The sequence below is a fragment of the Phalacrocorax aristotelis genome, chromosome W (assembly GCF_949628215.1).
Source record: "Phalacrocorax aristotelis chromosome W, bGulAri2.1, whole genome shotgun sequence".
NCBI lineage: Eukaryota > Metazoa > Chordata > Aves > Suliformes > Phalacrocoracidae > Phalacrocorax > Phalacrocorax aristotelis.
In genome coordinates, this window is record NC_134310.1 from 24,561,501 (window position 1) to 24,583,679 (window position 22,179).

The 22,179-nt window shown below is 48.8% G+C and overlaps 1 protein-coding gene across 1 annotated transcript in view; it reads right to left on the reverse strand.

Moving 5' to 3' along the window:
* The window catches only part of LOC142049449 (E3 ubiquitin-protein ligase ARK2C-like), a 65,726-nt gene that overhangs the window by 43,038 nt on the left and 509 nt on the right, over window positions 1–22,179 (reverse strand). The window lies entirely within an intron of this gene.

The window sequence follows — 22,179 nt, forward strand, 5'->3', positions numbered from 1 at the left end:
AACAATAGAAAAAAAATTACAGTATATGTCCTGCACATGATAGTGACTGTTCTAGAACAAAAGGGGGGTCATTAGCTATCTCCTAGCAGAATGTTGAAATATCAAGTTGTTTTGTTACAACAAGATGATGTGGAGTCGAAGACTACTGCTATAGTGAATCCTGCTATGTTTTTAACAACAAAAAATCTTACGGACAATTTAGAACATGATTGCTTGCTAACTATTGAACAAGTCTATTCCAGCAGACCGGACCTGAGACGTAAACCTCTGGAAAATCCTGATCTGGAATTGTTTACAGATGGAAGAAGCTTTGGGCGAGAAGAGAAGCGAACGGCCGGCTATGCTGTCGTTATCACCACCGAGGGAAAGGAGTCAGGGGCGCTGCCTGCAAACACCTCAGCACAGAAAGCAGTATTGGTAGCATTGAAGCAAGCTCTGCGAATGGCAAAAGGACAAAACATAAATATTTAGACTGATTCCAAATATGCATTTTGTGTAATCCATAATCATGGAGCTATTTCGAAGGAAAAAGAACTGCTATCAGCCCAAGAATCATCAATAAAACATAAAGAAGAAATTCTCCAACTTCTGGAAGATGTGCAGAAACCGAAAGAAGTGGTGGTAAGGCATTGCAAAGCTCATCAATTCGGCCAAACGGCTGTAAACATAAGTAAACGATTGACAGATAAAGCTACAAAGAGGACTGCAGAGCAAGGTATCCTTGCACTAGTACCAGTAAAACAGATAAAAATTCCAGAGTTAAAACCGAGATATAATAAACTGGATGAGCAATTAACAGAACAATAGGAAGCCTCACAAAATACAAAAGGATAGTGAATAACACCAAAAAACCAACCAAACAAAAAAACCCAACCACCCAGATAATAATAACCCCAAAAGTTATGACAAAACTTGCAAAAGAAAAGCATGAGCAAACACATTGGGATGTAGATACTATCGTTTTGCGTTTAAAAACATCTATAGTGTATGTAGGCATGACAAGAATAGTTAAATCCATAATAACTATCTAATCTGTCCTAGAAATAATCCCCTAAACAAAAAAAAACCCCCACCTTTAAGAATAACAAAACAAAACAAAAAATTCTCTCAAAGAATTAATAACAAATTAAGTTACCCAGACAAAATAGATATAAGTATTTGTTAATGCTGATTGACAAATTTTCTAGATGGCCAAAATCTTTCTCTTGCTGCACCAACAAAGCTAAAGAAATAGTTAAAATATTGCTGAAAAAAATAATACCAAGATTTAGAGTGCCAATGGGAATGTCCTCTGATAGAGGACCACATTTTTTTGCAGATGTAATTCAACAAATTAATAAAATTTTATGTATAAAATGAGACCTGCATACGCCCTAGAAACCACAATCAAATGAAAAATTTAAGAAGATGAACCAAACACTAAACTGATATAGTGGAATATTGTAGATCTAAGATGGAAGTATTGAAAAGATGATTATTTCAAAACTTCCAAAGGGGGGAAATGTAACCAGAGCGATAGAATTAACCAACCATGGATGTTGCTATACTCCTTGTACAGCCCTATCCAACTGGACGTTAAGTCTGGGGACATGGAGTATACCAATCAGTGTATTCTTTGATCTGCATTTTAGTCCCTAGGTAATCATTAATGTGAAAGAAACAATAGACAATGTGCTTCTGTCAGAAAAGGATGACAAAATGTGGTTTCGTGTAGTGGACTGAGAAAACTGGCCAGGATTGCCGAGACTGAGAGCCAAAAGGGTAAAAAGTAATTCCGGCAGGGGGAGATCGCGACCACCGACTCACGGACCACCGACCCAAGTAATACCACCTACTCAAAAGAGAACAATAGAAGAAGACAACTGAGTTTGCGCAGTAATCTGCATGTGGAACGAGCAAGTTTGTACCAATCAGTAGAAAGGACAATAATGAATATGTATGAATAAGTAAATTTTTGATCTATAAATTGTATGGGAAAGGTGTGTAAGGTATGCACGTTAGGAGGAACGATCCCCCGTGCATCTGGCGCCGTGAATAAAGAATGCCTGCTCTTTAATACTAAATTGGTGTTAACGAGTTGTTTCTGATTTTACCGCGTTTTTCGGTAACAATAGGAGCTGGCTGGGATGATGGTGGAGGAGAAGGGATGGGTGAGCAAATCAAGGTGCCTGGCCGATGGCCAAAACCACAATAATTGTCTTGAAGTTCAGGTACTGGCCAAACCCTCTCTGCCCTTGGCAGTGCAGGGGTTTTGCTCAGGCATAAGCCCTGCAAACGGCTGAGCATCCCAAAAATGTTGTTGAGACATGAGATGCAACCCCTGCTTTTAGTGCAGGATTTGAGGGCGAGCTATTCCTGTCGGCCATTCATTCTCCATCCTTTCCGACTCCTTCAGACCAAAGCTGAGTTTCCTCCAGTGCCCTTTCCTGGCACATGCACAGAGCTAGGCCCAAAACTCTAAGAAATGGGGTGGTTTGGGGAGGAAGAGCTGGGCTGGGTGGGAAACATCACACCAGGCTGCTGGGGCCACCCGTCCCTCCATGTGCATGAGAGCCTGGGAGGGGAGGAGTGAAACTGGGACCATTAAATCTCAGAAAACATTTTCTTCCAGTATGGTTTGGCTCTTTTTGTTTGTTTGATGATCCAAAAATCATAAATACACCCTCGAATGCTGTGCATGAGAATAAAGCTATAATTAAGACATAGTGCAAAGTACAAAAGCAAAAAGACGGATTTAAGTGTAGCAATACTGCCGAAGTGTTTCTCCTTCCTCCTTAGAAAATATTGCTGAATTCAACACATTCCTGTGAAACATCAGCTTCAACAAAACTTTTCCCTCCCCCCAAAGGTAGTGGAAAAGGGTTGCAGGAAAAAACCCTCAGTCAGTGCTGTATAAACAGCTGTCTCTCTCCTGTGATGGGTCCAGGCTGCCTGGCTGTATCCTGTCACTAGCTCGCTCTGCTCGCCATCCCCACCACTCAGCATTGCTTCAGCCCTGACGTAAACATGCTGATAAACGCTGGTTATTGCCAGTTGTAAGTGGTATTTTTCTGTTGAATGCTGTGTCTAGGCTCTGGAAGGATTCCCACCTTGGCTTTTTTTGGGTGCATCGGGCTGCACGTTTTTTCCCCCTGTGGTGTGCATGAGAGGAGATGCTCTGCTCAGTGTTAGGGACCACGGGTGTGTGTACAAGCCTGTGCTCCAGCTATGCCAGCTCATGTCACTCAGCAATTAATGAGCGGCTTCATTAGGGTGAGAGGATGTTGAATGGGGATTGTACAAGCAGACGGGCGATCTGCAGTCTCCAAGGCCTGTGTTTATGTGTTGTTTGGGACAACCTGAGCTGTTTTTGCTGTGCCTGCACAGAGGACCATAAAGGCAGGTTGCAATAAGGGCTGTTGCGTGGCAGTGACCATGAAACATTTAAACAACAATGGGGGAGCCCATCTCAGCCCTGTTCTCCTAAACCACTTTGCAGCCCTTTTCCATCAACTGGCTGCAGTGATCACAATATTGTGGAGTTCGGGAACCTGCTGAGCATGCTGAAGGTCAGTTCTAAGACAAGGGTTCTGGATTTTAGAAGAGCAAACTTCAGTTCACTCAGGGCTCAGTTGGGAGGGATTCGATGGGAAGCTTCCATGGAAGACAAAGGAGCTAGTGAGTGCTGGGAGTTCTTCAAGAACTCTCTATTGGAAGCACCAAGCCAATTTATCCCCTACAAAGGAAAGGGAAGTAAGCAGAGCAAGAAGCCCCCATGGCTCAACCATGACCTCCTGGGTCTACTCAAATCCAAAAGGGAAGCATACCAGAGATGGAGAAGTGGAGGATTATCTATCGAGAGCTACAATGACATTGCCAGAGCGTGCAGAGATGCAGTTAGAAAAGCAAAAGCCCAGCCAGAACTGAAACTGGATGTAGACATGAAAAATAACAAGAAAGGTTTCTTCAGGTATGTCAACCACAAGCAGAAAAAGAAGGAAAACATAGGCCCACTGTTAAACAGAATAGGAGAGTCAGTCACCAATGATGCTGAAAAGGCAGAGGTCATCAACACTTTCTTCACCTCTGTCTTTACCAACACTCTTGGGTCCCAGGCTTTGGGAACAAAATTCCCAGTTGATCCACGTGAATTATTACAGGAGCTTGACCCCTACAAATCGATGGGCCCTTATGCCATCCACCCGAGGGTGTTGAGAGAGCTGGCTGACATCATTGCGAGGCCACTCTCCATAATCTTCGAGAAGTCGTGGAGAATGGGGGATGTCCCAGAGGACTGGAGGAAGGCAAATGTTACCCCTATCTACAAGAAGGGCTCGAGAGAGGATCCGGGTAACTATAGGCCCATCAGCCTTACTTCAATCCCTGGGAAAGTTATGGAATGAATCCTCCTGGGGGCCATTACAAGTCAAATGAAGCACGCGATTGGGAAAAGCCAACATGGCTTCACTAAAGGCAGATCTTGCTTTACAATTCTGGTGGCCTTCTATGACAAAGTGACTTGCCTGGTTGACATGGGGCGGGCAGTGGACATTGTCTACCTGGACTTCTCCAAGGCCTTTGATACGGTCCCCCACAGGCTCCTCCTGGAGAAATTAATGTGTTATGGCCCAGACAAGTGGTCTGTGCAGTGGGTAGGTGTAGGGGAATAGACAGGGATCGGCAACCGGAAGATCACGGGATGTGACGGAAAGATAGACTCCTCCCCATAGGAGTGGCAGGAACAGGAAGCGCAAGAGCTATATAAGTGTGTGACGCAGTTAAATAAACGGACATTTTGTATCCATCATATTGATGTGTGTGCATCACTGTCCCCAGGGTGGGTAGAGCCCTGTGTCCCGGAGATATGCGGCCCAAGATAAGTTCTCCCATAGAAGCGTACAGCAACAAGTGGTGGCCCCGACGTGATCGGCGGGGTGGCATGGCAAGTTCGCCGGGGGGAAAAGATAGCTTGGGGCACGCAGGGGCGGGACAGGGAGCCGCAGGACGGTGGGCGCGCCATGGAATCAGTCGTAAAAGTACTGAAGGGATTGGGGAAAGAATATGGAACTTCGATTTCGAAGGTGCCTACCTCAAAGGCCATCCAATGGATGATTACGCAGGGGCTCATACGGAGTCCCGCAGACATATTTAATAAGGATAAGTGGGCGAGAATTAAAGAGGAGTTAGCCGAAAGGGCTATGATGGGAAAACCCCAGTACATACAGCTCTGGGGAAAGATACACCGGTTACTATTGAAAGCTCGGGATGATCAGGAGATGTGGCGGCAGGCGCGGCTGTGCCTGCACGGTGCTACAGGCGACAGTAGCCCGGAAATAGACTCAGGATGGGCAGTGGGGACACAGGCAGGGGCAAGCATCGCGGGGGATGGGGAAGAAACGGAGAGTTCGGACGGAGTAGCCTGGCCAGCGACTCAGTCTGAGGCTCCCAAAGAGGTGGATCGGGAAGCGGCGGTGTTCCCTGTTGAGCCAGCAGGACCTTTGGAATGCCCCCCTGCATACCCCTGGGACGATTTGGCACAGGCGCGGGTACCTGCGCGCGGGGAGGGGGACGTGACGGCAGACGCAGCGGGAGTGACGGAGCGGAAGGAGAAGGATGAGCGGCGCCGGAAGCAGCGCCGCCCTCTGCCCGACCCTCGAGACTGGCTCCCGGGGCAACCCTTGAGATGGGAGTCGGATGAGGAGGAGGATTGGGGTGCCTGGAGGGGAGGACAGGATGGGTATAGATCAAGCTCGAGTAGCAGCGAATCAGAAGTTGGGGGAGAAACCGATGTCCAAATGTGGGAAGATGGGGCAGATCGCCTGCAGCGCGCAAAAAAGAGGCATAAGGCAGCAGGGACTCGGAGGACCAATCAGAAGGAGGGAGGAGAGGGACCGCCAAAAGGGGACGTCCAGAGCACTGCAGCTCCAGAGGGGTCCACGGAGGAAGTGCTGCGGCAGCTGCAGCAGGTTATGCGCGCAAATGGGGAAGTAACTCAGCGGCAGACAGGACTCTTAACGAGGGGTGCGCCCCAGCGACAGTCAGTTGAGTTACCTAACTGGCGGCTGATAGCCAGAGATTGTAGCCTCGATGGAGTAAGGATAGAGATGCCCGGGATCTTCCCTGTCCGACTAGCTCCAGGAGGAGGGGTGGAGTGGACGCCGATAGATGCCAAGCTAGTGCGGAGTTTATGGCAAGAAATTAGGGAAAAGGGGCTAAAGGATGAAGGGGTAGGATTGCTGCTAGACGCTGCGCATGCAGCGCCGTTGACCCCCTCTGATGCTAGGCAGTTGGCGAAAGCAATATTGGCTCCCACAATGTACGTACTTTGGAAGGAGGCAATGCACAGTGCCTGCCATGCCCTTGTACAGCAAGCGGCGGCGGTTCCGGGCCACCCGCTGAGAGGGACCACCCTTGACTGGCTCACTGGAAGAGGTCAAGGACTGGAAACCCCGCAGTTACAAGCGGCAGCATTAAGGGGCAGGGAGCTGCAAGCGGCAACGGAGAGTTCCCGCAGAGCGTATAGCGAAGTGGGCAGGTATGAAAAAAGAGCAGAACCTTGGCAAAAGATACAGCAAGGACTAGCAGAGCCATTTACAACGTTTTGTGACAGGTTGCAGAAGGCTATTATAGAATCAGAATTGCCACCAGCAGCCAAGGTTGCAGTACTTATGGATTGCCTCCGAAGTCAAGCAAATCCACAGACACAAGACGTCCTCCGCACCCTGGCGGTGGGGGCATCATTGGGTCAAACCATCAGGCATGTCTTACGCCAGGAGGCGTTGAATCAGCATGGCGGTGTGGGAGCGCACGTCTGCCAGAACCCTGACTGTGGAAGCAAAGAAAGGGTGATGGTGCAAGCGGCCAGGGCGGGGTCGAGATGTCATTTGTGTGGATGGCTAGGCCACTTAAAAGCTGGGTGCCCGCTAGCGGAAAGGGGAGGACGTAATGGAGGAGGAGCACGCCCAGTAGGGAGGTGCTGGGTGTGTGGGAAGCCAGGACACCTGGCAAGAGATTGTCCAACCACAAAGCCGGGAAACGGCCAAAGGAGGGTAAAGCGAGGGGGATTCGCGCCTCCTGTGAGTCAAATGGTCCCCATCATGCTGCCAGTGCCAGGAGCTTGGCCCACCATAGCGGGCCAAGGGGGAGTGAACCTTCAGGCAGGGGAGCAGAACCAGCAAGATTTGCAGGTTACAGCCCCCGCGTGGCCTTGGTCATAGGCTGTGACGAGAGACCCATGGCGGCGGTGATGATTACTCTGCAAGAGCCGAGTTGCCCGGCACGGATATGCCTGGGAATGTTAGTGGATACCGGGGCAGATGTCACAGTGATGCCACTCGAACAGTGGCCACCAACTTGGCCCCTTGCCATGGGAAAACATATAATAGGGGTAGGAGGAGAACAACAGACGAGGACTAGTACTTGCCCTGTGAAACTCGAAGTCATGGACGAGGAGGCAGGGAAGCTCCTCACGGCCGTAGTGACCATACTAGTAGCAGATGGGGTAGCAAGCCCCTTGTTGGGGCGGGACGCCCTTGCCCAGATGGGGATCGGGTTGAAAAATTTAGCATAAGGGCCACTGCCTCAGAGGGGCTTCGTCAGCACAAGTTGGTGTGGAAAACCGAACAGCCCGTCTGGGTGGAGCAGTGGCCCCTGACAACAGAGAAAACAGAGGCTGTAAGAGCTATAGTAAAACGAGAGCACGAAGCAGGGCACCTAGAGCCCTCGATGAGCCCGTGGAACACCCCTATATTTGCTGTAAAAAAGAAAGATGAAAACCAATGGAGGATGCTGCATGACCTTAGAGCAGTAAATCAGCAAATGGAGGACACGGGGCCTCTCCAACCCGGCCTACCAGATCTGAGTGCTGTCCCGAAAGGATGGCGAGTCATTGTTTTAGATATCAAAGACTGCTTCTTCAGCATTCCGCTACATCCAGATGATAGAAAGAGATTTGCCTTTACTCCGCCTGCGGTGAACTGCGCAGAACCAGGTAGTAGATGGCAGTGGACAGTACTTCCGCAGGGGATGAAAAATTCTCCAGCGATCTGCCAGAGGTATGTGGCTTCTGCATTGCAGCAAGTAAGGCAGCAGTATCAGGAGAGAATCTACATGATCCACTACATGGATGACGTCCTCATAGCTGCGCCCACCGAGGCGTTATGTGAACAAGTCTTTTCAGACACCCAAAGGGGCCTTGAGGGACAGGGCCTCAAGGTAGCTGAGGCAAAGGTACAACGAGGACCAGTGTGTGGATTTCTGGGTGCTAGAATAGAAGGGGATTGCATACAAGCTCAGCCTATTAAACTTACACCTAGGGTTAAAAATTTAGACGATGTACAGAAGCTGGTAGGAGCACTGCAGTGGTTGCGGATGTTTGTGCACGTCACCGGTGAGGAGATGCAACCTTTCTATGCATTGCTGAAAGGGACCGACCCATGGGAGCCCAGGAGTTTAGACCCTGAGACAGTCCAGCAGTTGCAGGTGATAGAACGTCGAATGCAAAAGGAAAGAGTATGGCGGTGGGACCCCCAGGAGGAATTAATTGCAGGTTGGATTCTGACCGCCAGTGGAGGATTAGGATTGCTATATCAAATACGGGCAGGGGAAGAAAAACCACTGCGATGGGTATATCAGAAGGTGCCCAAGGATGCATTCTCCACAAAAGTCAAGGTAGCCGGGGGAATGATTTGGCGTCTGCGAAGGGAAAGCAAGGGAATCTTTGGGAAGGAGCCAGATAAGCTGACAGTGCCGTGGAATGGGGAGAAATGGCGGAAGGTGGTAGAGAGTGAAGAGGATATACAATTGGCAGTATACTCATACCCAGGGAAAATCGTCACAGGCACAGTACAGAAGTGGGCCAAGACAGCCAAAGTGGTGGATTTAAGTGTGGATAGTAGAGTTTTGGATACCCCTCACCCAGGACCAACATATTTCACAGACGCTTCCTCGAAGACGAACAGAGCGGCGGTAGTGTGGAAAGAAGGGAATAGTTGGATGCGCCAGACGTATGAGGAGCAGGGTAAAAGTGTGCAGTGGCTAGAAGCGAAAGCGCTAGAGATGGCCCTGCGAAAGGATATAGATCGGCATATAAATGTGTGCACGGACTCTTTATATGTGTATAAGTTGGTCACATCCATGAAACGAGAGGGTGTACCACACACGGAAATTGCCTTGATGCTAGAGGTTGCTTTATCGCAGCGAGGAGCAACTGTGACAGTAATTCACATTCGCAGTCATCAGACGGGGCCTGGACCACTGATTGAGGGGAATCGCATGGCTGATGAGGCAGCCGCGGGAGTCTGGACATTGACAGAGGCGAAGAAACTGCATGACCAACTGCACCTGGGTGCTAAAGCCTTGGCAAACGAGTGTGGCATCTCAATAAGAGCAGCAAGAGAAGTAGTAGCCACCTGTCCTTACTGTCAGCACTCGCCATTGTGGGAGGCAGGAGTCAACCCTCGAGGACTGGAAGCAAATGCTATCTGGCAGACTGACTTTACTGAATGTCCACAGTTGGCCCCCGGACGGCACCTGGCAATTACAACTGATACATACAGTGGAGTCATCATGGCTACTCAACATCGGAAGCAGACCACAGCGCAGTTGGCTGCGCATTGGACCACGGTGATGGCATGGCTTGGAAAGCCCACCGAGATAAAAACAGACAATGGACCATGCTTTCGGTCTTGAAGTACTGAAGAATGGTGTAAAGCTTGGAATCTTGTATTAAAACACGGCATTGCTTACAATAGCACAGGGCAGGCAATAGTAGAACGCGCTCATCGCACCTTGAAAGCAAAAATAATACAGCTTGGGGAGGGGGAGGGGTATAAGGGAGCTATACCCGTAGCAGCTCAGCAAACTATTTTAATGCGTGCATTATATTCGCTTAATCATTTTATATGCGGGCAGGAGCAAGTTACAGCAGTGGAGAAGCACTTTGGCAAAGCTCAAGCAGGCGAGCGCTATCCACAGGTACGAGTAAGGTTCCCAGGCAGTGAGCAATGGGAGAGAGGATGGAAACTGAGATGCCTGGGGAGGGGCTACGCCGCGGTTGAGAATGAAGGGCGCATAGAATGGGTGCCTGCAAAGTGTGTGAAAGCAGAACTGTGCAAGGATGTACAATGAATAATCCCTCTCTGAGTTGTCTCTTTGCAGGGTCTGCTGACATGGATCCTCATGCTAGCCGTACCATTGGGAAAAGAAATGAGCTCCTTGACAAGATCGCAAGCAATATTGCAATGAGAGCGACACTGGGAAAGGGCGGCAAAAGAGAGATATGAACTGGGATTGGATAGTAATAATTGGGGGGATCTTGTTGTGTGTAGTAACCATGGTTACTTGTGGGCTGCCATTGTTATGCTGTGTTATAAGACAAATCAGAGAGCGCCTGCGAGAGTTACATGAATATAGACGTGACCGCAATATGTATCCGCTTACGCAAGTAGCTTTGTAGAACTTTTAGCAGCATGGGGAGGGGGAGATGTAGGGGAATAGACAGGGATCGGCAACCGGAAGATCACGGGATGTGACGGAAAGACAGACTCCTCCCCATAGGAGTGGCAGGAACAGGAAGTGCAAGAGCTATATAAGCGTGTGACGCAGTTAAATAAACGGACATTTTGTATCCATCATATTGATGTCTGTGCATCACTGTCCCCAGTGTGGGTAGAGCCCTGTGTCCCAGAGACATGCGGCCCAAGATAAGTTCTCCCATAGAAGCGTACAGCAACAGGTACGGAATTGGCTGACAAGCCACACCCAAAGGGTGGTGGTAAATAGCTCTTTTTCAAATTGGCAGCCTGTCACAAGTGGGGTCCCCAGGGATCAATACTGGGCCCAAAGTTATTCAACATCTTTATAAGTGATCTGGATAACGGCATCAAGTGTAGCCTGATGAAGTTTGCTGATGACACCAAGTTGAGTGGGGAAGTAGATACTCCAGAAGGGAGAGCTGCTCTGCAGGAAGATCTGGATAGGCTGGAAGAGTGGGCCAACAAGAACCTTATGACGTTCAGCAAGGACAAGTGTAAGGTCTTGTACCTGGGAAAACATAATCTGGGAGTGCAGCACAGACTGGGATCCACCTGGCTGGAAAGCAGCTCTGTGGAAAGGGACCTGGGGGTCCTGGTGGACAGGAAGCTCAACAAGAGTGAACAGTGTGCTGCTGCGGCCAAGAAGGCCAACAGGATGCTGGGTTGCATCAAAAAGGGCATCGCCAGCAGAGAGAAAGAAGTCATTATCCCACTCTACTCAGCGCTTGTCAGGCCACACCTGGAGTACTGTGTACAGTTTTGGTCCCCACTGTACAAAAAGGATGTGGACAGGCTGGAAGGGGTCCAGACAAGGGCCACCAAGATGATCAAAGGACTGGGAAGCCTGCCATATGAGGCTAGGCTGAGAGAACTGGGATTGTTCAGCCTTGAGAAAAGGAGGCTTAGAGGGGATCTCATTACCATGTAGCACTACTTAAGGGGTAGCTACAAAGAAGATGGAGACTCCCTTTTTACAAGGAGTCACCTGGAGAGGACAAGGGGGAATGGACACAAGTTGCTCTTGAGGAGATTCCGATTGGACACGAGAGGGAAATTTTTCACAGTGAGGACAGTCAACCACTGGAATAATCTCCCCAGGGAAGTGGTTGACTCAGCCACACTGGACACTTTCAGGAGTCGGCTGAACCGGGTGCTGGGCCATCTTGTCTAGACTGTGGTCTTCCTAGAAAGGTCGGACTAGATGATCCCTGAGGTCCCTTCCAACCTGTGATTCTGTGATTTCTGACTGGGCAGGGCCAGCTCGATTGGCAGATCCCCTCGTGTTGATTAACCATGTGGCCTTTGCTAAATGTATATCCCAGTGTTTAAAGGTTCCACCCCCCCCATTGTTCTCTGTGTAGTCTTTAACAGTCCATTGTACCGTTCAATTTTCCCAGAGGCTGGTGCGTGATAGGGGATATGATACACCCACTCAATGCCATGCTCTTTGGCCCAGGTGTCTATGAGGTTATTTCGGAAATGAGTCCCATTGTCTGACTCAATTCTCTCTGGGGTGCCATGTCGCCACAGGACTTGTTTTTCGAGACCCAGGATAGTGTTCCGGGCAGTGGCGTGGGGGACAGGATATGTTTCCAGCCAGCCGGTGGTTGCTTCCACCATTGTAAGCACATGGTGCTTCCCTTGACGGGTTTGTGGGAGTGTGATATAGTCAATTTGCCAGGCCTCCCCATATTTATATTTCAGCCATCGTCCCCCATACCACAGAGGCTTTACCCGCTTCGCTTGCTTGATTGCAGCGCATGTGTCACATTTGTGGATAACCTGTGCAATAACATCAAGTCCACCCCTCGATCACGAGCCCACCCGTATGTTGCATCTCTCCCTTGATGGCCTGAGGTGTCATGGGCCCACCGAGCTAGAAATAGTTCACCCTTATGTTGCCAGTCCAGATCCACCTCAGCCACTTCAATCTTGGCAGCCTCATCTACCTGCTGGTTGTTTCGATGTTCTTCAGTGGCCTGACACTTGGGGACGTGAGCATCCACATGACGTACCTTTACAACCAGGTTCTCTACCCGGGCAGCAATATCTTGCCACAATGTGACAGCCCAGATGGGTTTGCCTCTGCGCTGCCAGTTGCTCTGCTTCCACTGCTGCAGCCAGCCCCACAGGGCATTTGCCACCATCCAGGAGTCAGTATAGAGATAGAGCACTGGCCACTTTTCCCGTTCAGCAATGTCTAAGGCCAGCTGGATGGCCTTTACCTCTGCAAACTGGCTCAATTCACCTTCTCCTTCAGCAGTTTCTGCTACTTGTCGTGTAGGACTCCATACAGCAGCCTTCCATCTCCGGTGCTTTCCCACAAGATGACAGAACTCATCAGTAAACAGAGCATATTGCTTCTTATTTTCTGGCAGTTTGTTATACAGTGGGGCTTCTTCAGCACGTGTCACCTCCTCCTCTGGTGATATTCCAAAGTCTTTGCCTTCTGGCCAGTCCATAATCACTTCCAAGATTCCTGGGCGACTGGGGTTTCCTATTCGAGCCTGCTGGGTGATCAGTGCAACCCATTTACTCCATGTAGCATCAGTTGCATGGTGTGTAGAGGGGACTTTTCCTCTGAACATCCAGCCCAGCACTGCCAGTCAGGGTGCCAGGAGCAACTGTGCCTCAGTACCAACCACTTCTGAAGCAGCTCGAACCCCTTCATATGCTGCCAATATCTCTTTTTCAGTTGGAGTGTAGCGGGCTGCGGACCCTCTGTATCCCCGACTCCAAAACCCTAGGGGTCGACCTTGGGTCTTCCCTGATACTTTCTGCCAGATGCTCCAGGTTGGACCATTCTTCCCAGCCATGGTGTAGAGCACATTTTTCACATCTTGTCCTGCCCGGACTGGCCCAAGGGCTACTGCATGAACTGTCTCCTGTTTCATCTGTTCAAAGGCTTGTCGTTGCTCAGGGCCCCATTTGAAATCATTCTTCTTCTGGGTCACTTGTTAGAGAGGGCTTACGATCAGACTGTAATTTGGAATATGCATTCTCCAAAAACCCACAACGCCCAAGAAAGCTTGTGTTTCCTTCTTGCTAGTTGGTGGAGACATGGCTGCTATTTTGTTGCTCACATCCATTGGGATCTGACGATGTCCATCTTGCCATTTGATTCCTAAGAACTGGATCTCTTGTGCGGGTCCCTTGACCTTCCTTTGTTTTATGGTAAAACCGGCCTTCAGAAGGATTTGGACTATTTTCTCTCCTTTCTCAAAAACTTCTTCCGCTGTGTTGCCCCAGACGATGATGTCATCAATGTATTGAAGGTGTTCTGGAGTTTCTCCCTGTTCCAGTACAGTCTGGATCAGTCCAGGGCCAATGACAGGACTGTGTTTCCACCCCTGGGGCAGTTGATTCCAGGTATACTGGACACCCCTCCAAGTAAAAGCAAACTGTGGCCTGCACTCTGCTTCCAAAGGGATTGAGAAGAATGCATTAGCAATATCAGTTGTGGCATACCACTTGGCTGCCTTGGACTCCAGTTCATATTGAAGTTCTAGCATGTCTGGCACAGCAGCACTCAAAGGTGGAGTGACTTCATTCAGGCCACGATAGCCTACTGTTAGTCTCCACTCTCCATTAGACTTCCGCAATGGCCATATGGGTGAGCGGGTCTTACTGATGACTCCTTGGCTCCTCAGTTGGTGAAAAAGCTCATGGATGGGAATTAGGGAGTCTCAGTTGGTGCGATATTGCCGCCGATGCACTGTTGTGGTGGCGATCGGCACCTGTTGTTCTTTGACCTTCAGCAACCCCACAACAGAAGGGTCCTTCGAGAGGCCAGGCAAGGTAGACAGCTGTCTGATTTCCTCCATCTCCAAGGCAGCTACACCAAAAGCCCACCTGTACCCTTTTGGGTCCTTGAAATACCCTCTCCTGAGGTAGTCTATGCCAAGGATGCACGGAGCCTCTGGGCCAGTCACAATGGGGTGCTTCTGCCACTCATTCCCAGATAGGCTCACTTCGGCCTCCAATACAGTTAGCTCTTGGGATCCCCCTGTCACTCCAGCAATGCTGATGGGTTCTGCCCCTATATAGTTTGATGGCATTAAGGTGCACTGTGCGCCGGTGTCCACTAAAGCTTTATACTCCTGTGGGTCGGACGTGCCAGGCCATCGGATCCACACAGTCCAGTAAGCCCGGTTATCCCTTTCCTCCACCCGGCTGGAGGCAGGGCCCCTCTAGTCCTGATCATGGCAGTCACAACTCACTTCCTCTAAATGAGAGTCAGGAGTCCCTCTATTAAGTTCAGAAATAAAATCAGCGCTTCTACTCTTCTGTCTGGGGACTTGCTCACTGGAAACTGGAGCAGCAGCTTTCCTGGAAGAGCCTCCCTGAGTGACTGTTCTTCCTTGCAGTTCATGTACTCGTGCCTGTAGGGTCGAGGTAGGCTTGCCATCCCACCTCATCATGTCCTCTTCGTGGTCACGCAGGTAGAACCAAAGCGTGGCCCGTGGTGTGTATCCTCTCCTTTGAGCCAAAGGACGCTTATTCCTAACAGCTGAGACACTGCTCTGTCGAGGTGGGGAGCAGGACATATCTTCTTTGAGTTGCTGGACCTCTCAGGATAGTTTCTCCACAGCAGAGACTAGAGAGGAAGAGATATTTGCTTTGTAATCCCGGAGTCTATCAATCACCTCCACCACTGTTGGTGCCTCGTCCCCACTCCAGGACATTACTGCCAATGAGTTTGCATACAAGGATGGTGCGCTCTGTACAAATTTCCGCCACATGGGTTGTGTGCACTGGGCTTCATCTGGATGTTTGGATGACTGTTGATTGTCCAGGTCACCATAGATCACCTCAAGCACAGCTTGATAGTGGATGCCTTTCTCCATAGTTGTCCATTTCCCTGGGCGATATGTAACATCTTCTTTAAAGGGATACCTTTCCTTCACTCCAGACAGGAGTCGCCTCCAGAGGCTGAGGGCTTGTGTTCTTTTTCCAATTGCTTTGTCAATGCCCCCTTCCCCAGAAAGGGATCCCAGTTGTTTGGCTTCTTTTCCCTCTAGTTCCAGGCTACTGGCCCCATTATCCCAGCATCGGAGCAGCCAGGTGACAATGTGCTCACCTGAACGACGGCTGAAATCTTTACGCATATCTCGCAACTCACTCAAGGACAGGGATCGGGTGGTCTCTATTTCATTTATGACTTCTTCCTCCTCTCCTCGTGATGGCCCTGCTTCTTCATCATCCCCTTCTAAATGAGTTGATGTCCGCTTCCAATGTTCCTTCTTGTGTATGGGGGCGACTGATACCAGCATGGGATGATTCTCTGAGTCAGCTCCAGTGCTTGTCGTGGGGGTTTGAGTAGCCACAGTGTCTGTCACTTTGCCTTTCAATCCAGAGACCTTCTCTTCCCCTTAGGACCATTGAATGCTGTTGAACAGCACTCAGTACACATGGGCCAAGCCCCAGCTCGTTGCAGTTATCTGTTTCTCTCTGGAGTTCCCAGCATAACAGCATACTTTCGCCAAATATTCTACTAGTTTTTCAGGATTTTTCACTTGTTCAGGGGTAAAGTTCCAGAACACTGAGGGTGCCCACTGCCCTAGGTATTTGCCCATACTATCCCACATGCCCTGCCACTTGTAACTATCAAGCCTTGGGGCAGATTTCTGGGTGATATTCAGTTGCTTTCTAACCTTAGACGAAACCAAAACAACATGCCCAAAAACTAACAAGAAGTATATCTTAACTACCCAAGGATGGTCAAGACACAAAAAGGTTATTGCAGTAAACGTGGAGATATCATAGAAGTTACAAAGATACCATTCTGTATTTCCTCCATATAAAATCTCTCAGAAGAGGAGGTATAATTGCTAATTGCCTCAACAAGGTGGTATCCAAAGTATGGTAACAGTTCCGGCAAAAAACCCAAATACCAGATAAAGCTGAAAACAAGTGTTTGCATAACAAATCTCTTTCTTAGGCAAAACGCTACTAATCACAGCATCCATACAGGCCTGTCCTCACTTTGAAAGGTTCCAGCCCACAGGGACCAAGCTGCCCCTTATTGCCTGTCCCCATAACCTGCATCTTCACTGCTTCCAGCATCTGCTTTGCTCCTGACCCCTGCTGGCCTTACTCACTCGAACCAAAGCGATAAGCTTCATTAAAGAGCTATAAACCATACATGTGCAACTTTCCTGCAGGCACATTTTACAGTCTTTAAAGGGAGGGAGAGAAAACAAGAGTGGTTAAGGACACTTACCAAGAGGGATCCACCATAGCACATGCCAACCAGCCCAATCCACCTGGGGCCGGGAAATGTAAAGGATCAACAGGCAGGAAAATGGGTGAGAAAAGGTCCCAGGAGACTGCAAAACCAAGCAGAGGACGAGCAGGAAGGGTTAAGCAAAGGTGGTGGGGAGGCACAGAGCAGATATGGATTTGCTTTCCCTGTGTCCTGGCTCTGCCAAACTCTGCCAAACTCAGCTCTCTGGCACAGAAGCCCAGTCCTTGCAACAACCAGGATCTGCTGCTCTGGCTGAAAAGTGATTTTTTAAAAAATTTTATTTTACAGGGAGGATTTAGCCACTCCCAAAAGACCCAAGTTTCTCCTTAAGAAAGTTTAGGAGTAAGACAAGACCGTGCAAGGATTAAATTGGGGGGTCTCCCATGGGCTCCTGTGCAGAGCTGCTCATGGGCACAGCACGGCTTGGGAAACCCCAACCCCTCTGCCAACTGACCCACTCCTCCCAAAACTGAACCCAAAAAGGGAGAAAATTATCCTTTTCCCTGCTGGGACTGAGCCCTACTCTTGCTGCCCACCTGCAGATCCCTGCCCTGGCCCCACCGCAGCCACATGTTGACCTTCTCCTTTCTAAACCACTGCGTTGGCTGAAAAACCTCCCAGGTGTTGCAGCTGACTTCTGAGTTCTGAGCACCAAGTTTGCCATAAGCAGCAATTTTAAGCTTTACTTTATATACTACCCTTTAATCGAAAAGCCTTGTGCTATCACCCAACTCCAGGAGCTGCAGGTTTATGTAGAAACACCCAAATATTGGGAGATGCCCATGAGTCACACGACATTTGGTGGTGCCATCACACTTCTCTCAATTGCAAAACCAGCTCTGGTCTTGGAGGTTACAAATATCAAAGATGCATCTAGATGTAGGAGAAGACCTTCTGCAAAGTCTCCCCTTGCATTTCGGGAACATTTATGTAATGCTCCCCAAAACAAGCATCCCCAGGTTAAGGGCGGGGAAAGGCTTTTCTCTGCTGACCTGCTGCAGCACGTGTCCCTTTTTGAACACCTCTAGAGATAAAGACCTTCCAGTTTTGACATGAGAAAGCCCCAGCACATGGTTTGGGTTTAAACCAGCATGTAAACAGGCTGGAGGGGATGCCCATGCCCTCGCTACCTGGTGTCATGCCCCACAGGGCCCCCAAAAGAGCCATCCTCCCCTCTCCAGCCACCCCTGCGCCTCCAGTGGTCGTGACCATCATCCATCTGGTCGCTGGAGAGGGATGAGCCAGTCTTGGATGTCACATGTGCTCCCTGTGGCACTTGGGGGGGGCTCTTCTACAGGTTTGGGAAGATGGGGCTCCCATGTCTGCCCCAGCAGTGCTCCATCCTCCCCTTTCAGCTAACGAGGTTGTCCCCAAATTACGAGCAGGGTTTAAAACAACAACAACAAAAAAGGAAGCTCAGACTTACTCTAGGACAGTCCTTCCAGGAGGTTCATGGAGGAGGACTTGGTGTGAGACCGGTGACTCAGCAAGGCCTGAGGCAGTTACAGCAGCGCCGTGGCACCTATGGATCTTGGTCCCCTGTTGCACACCCCTCACTCTGTCTGGGACGTACCAAGTGATGATGGACTGTGTCTCCATCATGTCCCACTGCCTCATGTCCCCCTCGGCCACGGCAGCTCCTGGGTTTTGTGGCAAACACCCCCCAATCCACCCCCTCCAGCTTTGCAACTGCGTTTGCTTTCTCGCTCGGGCACCAACTCACCGATTCTTAAATAACACATTTCCACGGGGCTGGATCATTAGACTTTGCTGATAATTCCCAATATGAGCAAAATGTGACCACTATTTGTTTACCTTCTTAAAAATGATGGAAATTGTGACAACACCCCAAATGCTGTGTGAGAAACAGATCGGTCCAGCTCCCATTTGGCATTATTAAATGCACACAGATGTGTATAAGACCTTTACACAACCCTTATATAAATGAATTTCAGAGCCTGTTTGTGTTTGGGATAATCCATTTCCCTGTTACTGAAAGAAGTTATTTAAAGCAACCCAGGAATACAGGTTGGTGCTGGAGAGATGTATAGGCTTTATAGAAATCACTGCACATGCCTCCACACCCACAGCAGCACCACCAGCACGTGACTCATCTTGGATTTCCTCAGCCCATGATGCTAACATCAAAAAAGATTATTTTCTTTGTACCAGGTGGCTTTTCAAGACTTGGAGTGTCAAAGGAATGAAGTCATTAAATTGTGGATGCATTTGATGGATTATGAGCTATGAAAGCCTGTTGGTTACTGACTAATAAGGCTGGGAGGTGTGGGGGGGAACGTTTCCTCTTGTAAGAATGTGTTTCTAACAAGACAGGTCAAAATATGACGTGGATGATAAATTGGCTTAGTACGAGTTGCCATTAACCCAGCAGCTTTCTGTATTATTAGATTAACAGGGTATCCTCAGAGTATATTGACCAAACAGTTTTGCTCTGTATTAGTGCTAATTTGCAGAAGATCTGGGGGGTCATTGCACCCCCTGCAGTGAATCTGCCATTCCTAACAAAGGGGCAGCTGCTGGCAGGTATCTGTAGCGTGAGGTATGTTTTGGAGGAGTCCAGATTTATCCGTGTTGGGGATTTCAGGGATTCATTTTTTTCCATGCTATAACCCAAATCTCATTGTCTCACATGGGGGTTGAAATAAAAAAAAAAAAATCACACAGGAAAATGATCAGCCCCAACAGGCATGCATGTCTCCCTTCAAGCGAGAAGCGCAGCGTCCCTCCTTGGGATGCATATGGGGACATGTGTCAGGCATGGAGCTCAGCACTGGCCCAGGGAGAGGATAGAGCGAGAACAAAGGGTGACAGCATACACTACATCCAGCGGGGGAGCAGGGAGGGAACCTGCTTGTGCTCATACGGGGGGGATAGGATGGCCAAACATTGAGATACACGGAAAAGGAAATATGGAGAAGGAAATAATAAATAAATGTTTGAAAAACCCCAACCAAACTCAGGATAAAGCTAGGAGGGAGGTGGAAAGGCATGGCCTTGCAAAATGATGCATCTCTTCGAGGGATGCTGGGGTAAGGCAGGGCGGGTTGCTGGAGCCACTTGCTTTTGTTTTGTTTGCTAGCAGCTCCTCTCAAAATTTTAGCAGTTGGAACTACCGACCTGCTGAATTTGTCTTCCCCTCATTAAAGACAAATAACCAATCCTGTGTCTCCCCACCTTCTGTGGAAATACAATTAAGACAAGATGCTTCCCCCTTTGCCCCAAACCCAGCCCCATCTCCTGCTTTTGGGAGCCCTGACTTTCCTCAGTTACTGGTGGCATCCAAGCCAAAATTGGGAGGTTTTACAGGATCATTTTGCAGAACTGGGAAAGGAGGTCTGACACAGGAACAAGGAGAGGTGACCAGTATTATTATCACTTTACAGCTGCAGCAAAATTGCTCACTAACCACAATTTGGTTGTCCATCCCTCCCTGCTTCCACTATTTTAAGGTTTCCCAGGGCTTTCTCCCAACCTTTTGACCAAATCAGGTTATTCAGAAGATGGTGGGCCTGAAGGCTTCAAGCATGAAAATGTAGTTACAACATTAGCAGCTGGGGTGGTTTTACGAGCCCTGCCTTGCAGGGGTCTAGTGAAGATATTTATAGCATGCCAGTCGCTGCAGGACCAGGGCACAGCAACTCCTCACCTAGCAGATAGTGAGCAGGGCACTATATGTTTATGTTTAAACACACAGTATATGTTTAAACACACAGCTAATAGATTAGAGGGATTCCCCCCCCAGGTTCATTTACCTCTTGTTAACCAAAGTTTAAAAAAAAAAATCCCCCCATCCATCCTTAGGTCATCCCTCTCATTTTGGTATCTGTCTGGTAAGGAATGTGTAATGTTCAATGAAATAAGCGGCAGACCCTTCATCAAATATTATCTTTTTTTGACTAATAATGAGGGCTTGGATTTATACACTTTTTTTGGCTATTCCGCGGTAAAACAGAATTCTGCATCGGCACAACAGTAATACAGACTGTGCATCTAGGGAGTATGTACACACAGACTAATGCTGAGGGTAGATATGGGATAGGAGAAAAAAATGTATTAAAAAGCCCCCATATTTGCACTACGGGGAAAAAAATCCACTCACTCAAATCTCACAATGAGAGGAAAAAGGCAAGGAAAAAATCTAAACAGCAGGATATGACAATAAATGGGGAAAGAGCAATAGAAAAAGCACACTAGGTTAATACAGGAAAACTACTTTCTTTATTGAGAGATCATATATTAGTATTAGTGGACTCATGTGTAACAATGTCATCATGCACACAATACAAAAAGGCAAGGCCCACCATGCCGTGGAAGGGCAACAGAACAAAAGCAGCATATACTGAGCAGATGTATAGGCTACAGCACATTACATTTCAGCAGGGTATGTCTCTACAGAGAGATTTACATCAGAAACTAGGTAATGTAAAAAAAATACAGACCATGCTTTAGTTTTAGTACAAGAAAAAGGTGAAGATACACAACCAAAAGATATGCAATACAGAAAGTTACCCACAAAACGAGAACAGGAATTAATTTAGCACAGCAGAAATAAAAAAGTTATCCCTGTTTCATGGAAAACTATTTTGCCAGTCGTTTTCATAGTCAGATTTTGGGGGGGGAAGGGGAAGGTGTTCACCATATTGGAGATTCACTAATGGGACTGGACACTTGTGACTGACGGGGATGGGCAGGATGGAGTGTGGGATGATCAGGCGAGCAGATGGGTGGGTGAACACCCATGGGAGACAGCTATCAGCCCAGTGTCACTGCTGCTGCTGGGGACAGGGACACTGCGCCCCTTTGCAGGCGACTCTCCCAGCACTGGCCAGCAGCTTTTGGGGAGTACTTTATCCCCTGTTTAACCACAGATGTTACTCTCCAACTCTTTTCCAATTTTATCTTTGGAATTAAAGCCAATTACATTTCCTTGCCCGATTTCCACTCACCAATGTAGGTGGGTTTTTTTTTTTGGGGGGGGGGAAGGAAGGGGTGGGCATTTGGCCGCAATTTGGGAGGTTTTGCCCCCCCACAGCCTCCCGGGGTGACTCTGCGCCCAACAACCACAGCCAAATGAATCCACTTAACAGGAATTTACAGTACAATGTACTCAGCTAAACAGGATGAAAGTACAAAAATGGCTGTTATCGTCTACAGCTATGTTTAAATGGCCTAGTGGCTAGGCTACACGGCGAGACTGGGGGGTGTGTGTGTGAAATTTATTTTGTAATTAAAAAAAAAAAAAAGGGAAAATGGTTCTACCGAAGCACAGACTGGCGGTGCAGGCGGGAGCGGGGCAAGCAGCGGGTTTCGGAACCCCCACAACGGGCATTGCTGGAGGCTGGGGGAACCTAAGGGGGGCGCAGAGCCCCGCGCGCCTGCGGAGCTGGCCCCAACCGC